The sequence below is a fragment of the Crocodylus porosus genome, unplaced genomic scaffold, assembly GCF_001723895.1.
Source record: "Crocodylus porosus isolate Cpor-Errol unplaced genomic scaffold, CroPor_comp1, whole genome shotgun sequence".
NCBI lineage: Eukaryota > Metazoa > Chordata > Crocodylia > Crocodylidae > Crocodylus > Crocodylus porosus.
The window spans coordinates 158,005,601-158,014,961 of NW_017728906.1; positions in this window are offsets into that span (position 1 = coordinate 158,005,601).

Consider the following 9,361-nt stretch of genomic DNA (forward strand, 5'->3'; position numbering starts at 1 on the left):
TAGCCAAGTGTCTGTTCAATCTGGTCCTGAAACTCTTCCATGATGGAGATTCCACAACTACTCTAGGTATATCCTGTTCGAATGCTTGACTATCCTCATAGTCAGAAAGTTCCTCCTAATCTCCACCCTGAATTTCCTTTGTTACAGTTTTAGGCCACTACTCCTAGTCCTGTCCCCTAGCACCACAGGGAATAAGCTAATCGCCATCCTCTCTATAATTGCAATTCAGGTATTAGAAGACTGTTATCAAATCTCCCTTTAGTTTTCTCATCTCCAGACTAAATAACCATAGGGGGTTTTTTACAGTCTTTCCTCAGAAGTCATGCTTCCTAGACCTTTAAGAATTTTTGTTTCTCTCCCCTGGACTCCCTCCAATCTGCCTATGCTTGTCTTGAAGTGTGGGGCCCAAAACTGGCAAGGCCTCACTGATGCTGAATGGAGTGGAAAAATCATTTGCCTTCATTTCCTAGTGACACTTGTATTAATACAATCCAATATATTATTAGCTTTTTTTGCAACAAGAGCACACTGTTGGCTCATAGTCAGCTTGTGATCCTTTTCTGCAGCACTTCAACCTAGCCAGTTATTCTTCAGTCTGTATTTTTGCATGCAGTACAGTATGGTACAGTACCAGGATCAGACAGAGTACCGTTTTGACAGAGACATCTTCAACCTGCGCAGGCTCCAAGTGATCTCTGAAGTCCAGACAGCAATGCTTCATAACTTTCTCTTCACTGACAACTGTGGATTATGCGCAGGCTCATAGGATGACATGCAATGGTCCATGGACCTATTCTCATCAGCCTGCAACAGCTTCAAACTCACTCTTAACATGAAAGCTAAAGGTGTCCCTAAAGAGTTTTGGCATTGACCTGGAGTTGTAGGAGCAAATCGCTCGCAACCATCCATCCTGGAGGTCATCAATCTAGAACGGAGCATTCGCCTTCGAACAGCAATGCACAGCAGAAACAATGAAGAAACGTGTGGCCAGGGAAATGAAAACCTCTTCTATCCACTCCTCACTGCTTTTCTGCCCCTGCTGCAGTAAACTGTTCAAGGCAAAGATCGGTCACCTGCGTACCCACGTGACCTAGCCTCTACTCCTCTCCTTTCTCTTTCCTCTCTTTTCTCCTTTTTTTCTCTTTTTCTCTTTTCTCCCTCCGTTTCTTTCCCACTTATTTTCTCTCTTCTTTCCCTCCTCACCCCCGCTGCATGCAGTTGTCTTCACCCACGAAGGATGAATACATTTTTGCATGCATCTCTGCACCATCTATAACTATGTTGCCTTCTGGATTCTGTAAGGGACCTGTACTTTCTTTGGGCTTCCTCTTATTTTTGACATACTTGCACAATCTCTTTTTAATGCATTTTATCTCCTTTGCCAGTTGCATCTCAAATCATGCCATGGCCTTCCTAATTTTCTCCCTGCCCACCTGTGCTATATTCTTATACCCTTCCCTAGTAATACGGCAAAGGTTCCACTATTAGTAGGCAAAGGCAAAGGTTCCACATTTTGATTTTTATGTTTTAACTAATTGAAGAGATTGCTGTGTATCCAGGCTGATTTCCTGATCCACTTTCTGGCAAGAAATTAAATATTGCTCTGGGTGCATAATTTCATAGTTGGTAGGGTCAGAAGGGACCTGAGCAGATCATCAAGTCTGACCCCCTGCCATATCAGGAAAAAGTACTGGAGTCAAACAACCCTAGCAAGGTGTTCATACAGCCTCCTCTTAAAGACCCCCAGGGTAGGAGCCAGCACCACTTCTCTTGGAAATTGGTTCCAGATCCTAGCCGCCCTAACAGTGCAGTAGCGTCTCCTGATATCTAGCCTAAATCTACCCTCTACCAGCTTGTGACCGTTATTCCTGGTCATTCCTGGCAGTGCTCGGGGGACTTCCCAATGCCTGCTGGACCCCTCTGACTAGTTTGTAACAGGCATCTCTTGTGGAGGCTGAACAGGTTCAGGTCCCTTAGCCTCCCCTTGTAGGCCGTGCCCTGCTACCCCCTGATCTTGTGAGTGGCCCTCCTCTGAATCCTCTCCATGTTGTCCACATCCCTCTTGAAGTGTGGCACCCAGAACTGGATGCAGAACTCCAACTGCGGCCTGACCAGTGTCGCACAGAGGGGGAGGATCACCTCCTTGGAGCTGCTCGAGATGTATCTGTGGATGCATGACAAGGTTTGTTTGGCCTTCCTGACTATATCCCCACACTGCCGGCCCATGTTCATTTTGGCATCAGTGATGATTCCAAGATCCTATTTTGCCTCTGCACTGACGAGAAGGGAATTTCCCAGCCTGTAGGTATGCACCTGGGGAGGAAGAACCAGCAGCATCACCTTGTGCTTGTCAGTGTTGAAACCCATCCTGTTCTCATCCACCCACCCCTGTAACCTCTCTAGGTCTGATTACAGCCTATTCCCCCCATCTAGCGTATCCACATCCCCCCACATCTTAGTGTCATCAGCAAATTTGAACAGGGTGCTTTTTGCCCCCTCAGTCAAAGTCACTGATGAAGATGTTGAACAGTGCGGGCCTGAGGACTGAACTCTGGGGGAACCCACTGTGCACATCCCTCCAGGTCGAGAATGACCCATTCACCACCACTCTCTGGGTGCGGCCCTCCAGCCAGTTAGTGACCCATTTGAACACCACAGCCCCGCATTTTTAAAATGAGAATGGGGTGAGAGACAGTGTCAAAAGCCCTCCTAAAGTCCAGAAAAAATACATCCACTGCTACCCCTGCATCTAAGGATTTTGTGACCTGGTCATAGAAGGCCACCAGGTTGGTCTGACAGGACCTGCCTCTAATGAACCCATGTTGGTTGCCCTAAGCATAAGCTGCCCCACTGGCCCCTCGTGGACATGTGCCAGGATAATTCTCTCAAAAAGCTTGCCTAGGATCGTGGTAAGACTAACTGGCCTATAGTTTCCTGGGCCTTCTTTCCTCCCTTTTTTGAAGATGGGAACCATGTTGGCCGTCTTCCAGTCCTCTGGCACCACACCAGAGCACCACGGGTGCTCATAAAGCCATGCCAGGTGTCCCACAATGATCTCAGCTAATTTCCTCAGCACTCTGGGGTGGAGATCATCAGGACCAGCTGATTTAAATACATCCAGTCCCTCCAGAAGTTCCCTGACTAGATTCTTACTAACCCTTGGCCTGGGTGCACCTCCCCTGGGGGCTGGGGAGGTCCCGGTGGGGGGGCTGATCCAGTCCCTGCTCAGGAAAATGGAGGCAAAGAAATTGTTCAATAGGTTAGCTTTGTTGTCTGGTGTGATGACCAGATTTCCTAGCGTGTCCTGTAAGGGCCCCACATTACCCGGCACCTTCTTTTTGCCCCCTGTGTATTTAAAAAAGGACTTCTTGTTGTCCTTGATCCGGGTAACTAGTCCCAGTTACATCTCCGCCTTTGCCTTCCTGACCGCCCCCTGCATCCCCTAGCAACCGCAGTATAGTCCTCCCTGGTGATGGCCCCTCCCTTCCATTGGGTGTATGCCTCTCTTTTAGCTAGGAGATATTCCCGGATGCTTTTGGTGAATCATGGGGGCCTTTGTGCCCTCCTGCCCAATTTGATCTGTGTTGGGATGACCTCCCTTTGGGCTTCGAGGATCGTCTCCTTAAGGAGCAACCACTCTTCTTGGACACCCGACTCCCCTCCCCTCTGGGACGTCAGTGTCTCCCTGACTCTTCTTACCTCATTGAAGTCCACCCTCCTGAAGTCTGGGCTGCTGCCTTGCTGCAGGTCTTTGCCACCTTGCACTGGATGGTGAATTCCACCAGGCAATGATCGCTGTTGCCCTGGTGGTTGAGCACCTGCAGCCCCCTCACCAGGTTGTCGCCCATGGCCAATGCCAGGTCCAACAGGGCATCTCCCCTGGTGGGGCTGTGCACCTCCTGGGTTAGATGGAGGTCCTGGATTTTGGCTAGGAACCTATGTGAACCCCATTTATGTTCTATTGAGATTCAATTCCATATTGGATACACAGAAATATCATGCAAACTCCACAAGCTGTAGCTAACCACAAATTACGACTAATAACTGTTTGATGCTGCTTGCATCAATGGTTATGTCTATGCATGGACAGGCGTCTATATGTGTGCACCCTTAATGCACCTTAAAAATGGTGATTTTAGGTTAACCGTGCCTAAATTTGATACCTGCATAAAGCAAATACCAAATATAATGTGCATAAATGCAGGAACTTTGGTGCTGGATCTGCCCAGCCACTAGGGGGTTGGCCAAAGCCCAGCCCAAGGGCTCTTGGCTTGTTGCCTTAGCAGAGAGTCTGGGGCTCTCTGCTACTTACAGAAGGAAGCAGCCTAGCAAGGGAGCTCTGTACACAAGACACCACAGCTTCAGGTTGTCAGGGCAACCGCCTAATAGGTAATTAGCCAGGCTAATAGGTAATTAGCCAGCACCTGCAGCTGGTCAGATGAACAGATGCAGGCAACACTTGGGGAGCATTTAAGCCCAGGGCTAGGGCTAGCTGTGCCAGTCTCTCCCTGGCTGCCACCCAAGAAGAAGCTCCTTCTCAGGGAAGCTGGGATGATGGGTTAAGTGGAGGCTTATATTCTTAAAGAGTCAGAAGGCTCCTGCATGTTATTATTTATGTTATAGCCCAAGAGATTGCATTTATGTTCACTGATGGTTTTTGGAAGAGGCTGTAGGGGAGGTGGTGCCCTAATTGGTGTCCAGTGGGGCATTTGTCCATCTTCACCCATGCCAGGGACAGGCTCAAGGCTTAATGCTAAGTGAGCCACAGAGGGGCCAGGGGCCCAATATACAAGAGCCAGGGGCTCAGTAACTTGCAAATGGACAAGGGAAGCTAGTGCCTCAAAGCTGGGTCCTATCCAGTGGACCTAGGCTGGTAGGTCTAGTTAGATTGAAAGGTCAGAGGCTGAGGAGGCTGAGGCCCCAACAAAAGGATATTGTACTGGTAACACCCGTGAGGAATGGGTCATGGTACAGGGGAGATTACAGAGCCAGATAATTAGCTTATAAGGCTTTGGGTGCCCAGTAGACTATAGAGGTCCAGCAAGGAGGCCCAGGTGCCTGAGATTACAGAGGCTCATCCAGGGACCTAAGAACAGTGGGACCAAGTAAAGGTCTGGGGGGCAACCTACCTCTTAACTTATTATCCATCAAGGTGTGGCAGCTGAGACAGGGAGAGAGCCCCAGGGGCAGTGCAAGGCATGGTCACGGAACCACCAGGGGATGTCATAGCCACCCCTGGAACACCACCTCTCCTGCTCCAGGGCTGGGCTGCTCTCTAGCAGCCCCTACCTACAAGATATAAAAGCCTCCAGCCATTTTGTGCCTTGGGACACAAACAACAGGAGCCCAGACAAGCCTGTTGCTCTATAAAGGAGCCTGTCAGACCCTGTGTGTCTCCTGGATAGGACCCAAGCAGCCTCTGCCCATCCTGTTCCCTACCTGGAGCTGCTCTTTGGCCACAGGTGAGTGTTGCAAAGGGCTGCAGCCTGCTGCATCCCTTACCCAGCCCTGAGATTTCCCCCTGATCTGCTGGCCCTGCTGTCTATGGCAGCAAGGCCAGCACCTGCTCCCTGCTCCTGCTCAACCTCAGCTCTGTTTCTTTTTCAGACACTGAGGTGAAGTGCCTCTGTTGCATGGCTCCCCATGATGCTTCACTGGAGGTGGGGACTTTGGGCCTCTGGCATCCTGCCCTGCCCACCTCCCCAGATGCTGCATCCACTGGCAGCTTGGAGAGCTCTGCCCAGTGGCTGCCTCACCCTTGGCCTGGCCCCACACTCTGCAATGAAGAGTGACCAGCCACACCACTGTTGGCTGCCAGCAGTGCCAGCTGCTCCCCAGGGAGGGCCCCTGGCAGGGCACCAGCCTGCCATTCACTGCAGATGGTGGACACCAGACACTGGTGCTGATGAGGAACCCTGCGCTGAGCCTCCAGTGTCACCAGCCCCAGACATGTGGTAAGTCCTGCACTGGGGGAGGGCCTTCCCAGTCCCCAGCCCTGCCCCTGCCCTTGCTCCCTGCCTGGGGCTCTCATGGCCTCAGGTTTCCCTGCCACAGCACACAGAGCAGTTGGACACAGTTCAAAACTTTATTGAGCAGCCCATGTCCCTGGAACTGGGTAGGCACAGGACTCTTGAATGCCAAGGAGGGCAATGATGCTGGCGGCAATGGCCTCCTTGGCAGCAGGGGGCAGGGATGTGTAGTGCTGCCACAGGTAGCCCTCTAGGCAGTGGTGGAGGTTGTGGGGCAGCCTGGGCTTGCCCGCTGCACTGTCATAGCTCAGGGACTTGAACCAGGAGTGCATGTGTGCTGGGGTACCAGCAGGATCAGTAGCAGCAGGGCATAGTGGCTCAGGTACCCCTCCACCTGCACAAGCAGCTCATTGCTCACTGCCTTGGGCACATGCAGCAGGGACACACTTGGAACACAGTGGCCATGTGGGGAGTGACTGGCCCCAGTGCGCTTCCCCAGAGAGACCCCCTGTGGGGAGAGCAGGGGTGTGGCCAGCCCCTTGCCCCACTTGTCCAGGAGCCCCACATGCCCTGAGCCTGGGTGCTGTGGGCTGTGCAGCAGCCTGGCAGAGTGTTTGGCCTGTGGTGGGGAGGAGCAGGGTCTAGAGATGTGGCAGTCAGTGCTGCCAGAAGCCTGGCCTGGCCTGCCCTGGGAAGGGGGTAGAGTAGGTAGGCTGCTTGCAGCCAGCACCCAGTGGGCCTCTGTCCCCAAGGGAGCAAGTAGGTCTGGGGGGTTCAACCAGTAGCTGCCTGGACCCAGCTTTGCCTGGACAGATTACCACAGTCCCTGGGCACCCACACACAGCCTGCCTCTGATTTGAGGCCAGGCAGTGCAGGGGCCCTGCTGCAGAACATCTTATCTCTGCAATGTCACAAAGTCATACTAAAGTCTTGCATCTTGCCACTGCAGGGCCAATATCTGAATCTGGGGGAGATGCTGCAGGCCCCTGTGGGAGTTGGGTTTCCACCACTTGCCACTGGAGCCATCCAGATGCTCCAGCAGTGCACCAGACCCTTCTGCTGCAGCAATTTGTGGTGGCAGTTGAGAACTGGGTGGTGTGCAAGCAGGTGTGGCAGCAGGTGTAGGACCTGGCCTAAGAGACTACTTGGGACGAGGCATAGGACCAGGCACAGCAGGTGCACTGGGCCCAGCTGGAGGCCCTGGAGCAGCACTGTGTAGAGCCAGGGTCCCTGGTCCTACAGCTGGCCCCTGCCTGGGCCTCAAAGGAGGGCCTCCATTGCCTCTTGCCCACAGGAGTCCCTTGCATTCACTGTGGCCCCCAGACCCATGGGATAACTGCCCATGGCCAGTGTGCTGCCAGCCTCCAGTCTGCTTCCCCTAACAATGGCCCATCATTCCTGTAAAGCTGCAAAGTTTTCAGAATGGGAGGGGGGAAAGGGAGCAAAGAGAGCTCATTCTAGGGGTTCTCCAGCCTGTGCTGGAGAGTGGGGTGGGGTGGGTGCATTGGAAGCCTTTGGAGGCTCCAGTACACCTGCCCCACCCTCCAGTACACCTGCCCCACCCTCCTGTGGGGGCTGAAAAACCCCTAAACTAAACTCTCTCCACTCTCTTTTCCCCCATCCCATTCTGAAGAGTGATAGCTTGGCAAACAGTGCAGACAAAAGTTACAGAAGATGCCCTGTTTTGAGAGCAACGCACTGCATAGGTAATAAAAGATCACACTGTGGAGGTCTGTGAGTGCTTAGAATCAATGGGAAAGCTGTGTAATTCTGTAGGGTGAAGTACAACACGACTGGGAATGCACTAGCTCCACACTGAAGGTGAAAGAAAACTACGTCTACACAGGTGAAGCAGAATGTGTTCCCATCCCTGGTGTCATTGGCAAGAAAAAATAGATACTAAGATACATCTTAGTAGAAAAGTAGAATTCAGACTTGAATGTCCAGGTTATGTTTTACTAATAAATGAAGGATGAATGCATTTTTCTATTGCCAGATTATGTAGAGGCCTACAGATTACTCTGATCTGAATTCTGTTTAATAGGCCAATTATATTATTGTTGGGATATGACACTTATTTTGTGTTTAGAAATGTTTCATTCTTTCCAGGCCATCTCATCAGAAGTACCTAGTTATTGTTTGTTCTTTAAGAGATTGAGGCTACATTTTAATTTACCTCTCTGATCACTGGGGAAAGTTTAAAAAAAAATTAAAAGCCTCCTCCTTTGTTTCTGGAACTACCTGATATTGGGACATATTTTGTTTTACAACTTGGGTCATATAGGTGTTTCCAAATTTCAAACTTTCAGAGAAATCACATTTCTCTGAAAGAAACTTTTAATAAAAAGCTGCTAACCTCCTTTACCTATAGGTAGATATTTTTTTGTTTCTGGGTTGGGAAAGAAAAAACATCTATTCTTCCCCCAGGCAGGTTCATTATACAAAATATAATTGCCCATTAGATTCCAGATCAAAATGTCAATTCATTCTATTAATTCCCCAGAACAATTATTTTGACCCTTGCTGTCAGTAGAAAAGATTTAGTAGTTACAAAAAACCCATATTTCCTATTCGTAAGTGAATCAATACATACTATGAAACTTTAAAATGATTCCTACTAACTCAAGTAGGAAATCAAAGCAATAATTCTTCTTACGTGTCCTCTAGGATTCAGTGTTTCACAACTCCTCTTCCCACATTCATTCTTATGTCAAAATGATGTCTTATGTTCTAAGGCTTGGGCAAGCCTGGAGTTATCCCAGAAAGTGATTTATGGTGTCATCATTTTCCATGACATGCTATAATTAAAACAAATAAAATTGCTAAGGTGTATGTTGCCCATGGGAGTTGGCACGGTGCACCCAACTTTAGGAGCCTCTTGTCAGTAGCTCCTCTCATCTCCTGTAGCTCGTTCCCTCAGTACTCTCGCCTGCCACATCTTGATGGAAGAAACTGACAGAGAAGGCTGTCCATGGCTGAAGACCTTCAGGAGTTCAGCCCTTGTTTGGATCAGGGCCCTCCTGGCCTTGTCCCATTTTTACTCTAGCTGTACTCTCTGCTTGGAGACAACTTGCCAGGAGGAACTCACCCTCCTGGTGGCTGACACCAGCCCAGACATAGTGGGGATCATGGAAACGTGGTGGGACTCAATGCATGATTGGGCAGTGAATGTCAAGGGCTATAGGCTGTACAGGAGGGACAGGATAGGAAAGAGAGGTGGCACTCTATATTAAGGAGGAATGCACAACCTCGTCAATTAGCAAGGAGTCAGGGGAGGGGCACTCTGAAGTGCTTTGGGTTAGAGTACAAGGCAGTCAAGGGGAAAGAGACTTAACAGTGGGAGTCTACTACAGACCTCCCAACCCGGGAGAAGAGCTTGACCAGGAATTCTT